Consider the following 1,011-nt stretch of genomic DNA (forward strand, 5'->3'; position numbering starts at 1 on the left):
TACCGGGCTGGTCCCTCAGTGGGAAGGGATGCCTCAGCATGGGTCTGCGGAGGCACCCCCTCCCCCCACACCTGACTACACATCCACCAAGCATATTCCTTCTTTCTTTATTTTTATAAAACACAGCATATACTGAATAACTGCTACGTTCCAAATATTAAGAGACACATGATGCAAATTTTCGCTAATCTGATATGAGCTGTAGATTTTTACTTGGGTGCCTTTTCCTTTACCGTGGAAGTCATTTTTAACCTTAATTTTCTGAGTGACTGTATAAAACACAAGAGCTCTTTTGTGTCTCTAGGGAGACTTAATGGCTCTTCTTTTAGGGTCTGTTGGTATTGTGAGTTACCTTAACTGGTTTCTGAACATTAACTCCAACTTGAATTCATGACATTTATTCCCAAATTTATGGACAAATCCTCTGGATGTCTTGCAATTCAGTTTTTTAATATTTTATTTTTGTTATTTGTTGATAATAGTTGGAGATTGTTAAACATCCTGTCTTACGTCAGTGCAGTTATCTCTCTCTCTCTCTCTTTTTTATAGAATTTATCCAAATATCTACTTAAGTGTGCAGGACCAAGGGATCTGAGATTCAGAATTTGGACTCCGTCATCGGTGTTTGTGAATCTCGAATGGGACAGTTAGTCTGTCGTTTAAAAAATTAGATACCCGTGACCCCTAAAGTTAAGAGGCAGGGTGACAGAAAACACAGAACTACTATGGCGTATGCGTTTTTCAAGGAAAACTAGGAAGGTTAAGGAAGTTTAAGCCACAGGTTTGTCTTTTTATTCTCTGCCAATCTCTCCACTCTGCATAGGACTGAATAAAATCAAAGTTCTTCCTGTTGCCGGTGGCGAAGGTTATGAAAAGCTGTTAACTGCTAAGAAAAAGCAAAGTCGACCCCATCTCAAGAACCAAGACAAGAACCTTGACTGCTTTCTCTATCAAAAGACGGGGGGGGGGGGGGGGGGGGGGGGGGGGGGGGGGGGGGGGGGGGGGGGGGGG

Source organism: Mus caroli, chromosome 6 (genome assembly GCF_900094665.2).
Source record: "Mus caroli chromosome 6, CAROLI_EIJ_v1.1, whole genome shotgun sequence".
NCBI lineage: Eukaryota > Metazoa > Chordata > Mammalia > Rodentia > Muridae > Mus > Mus caroli.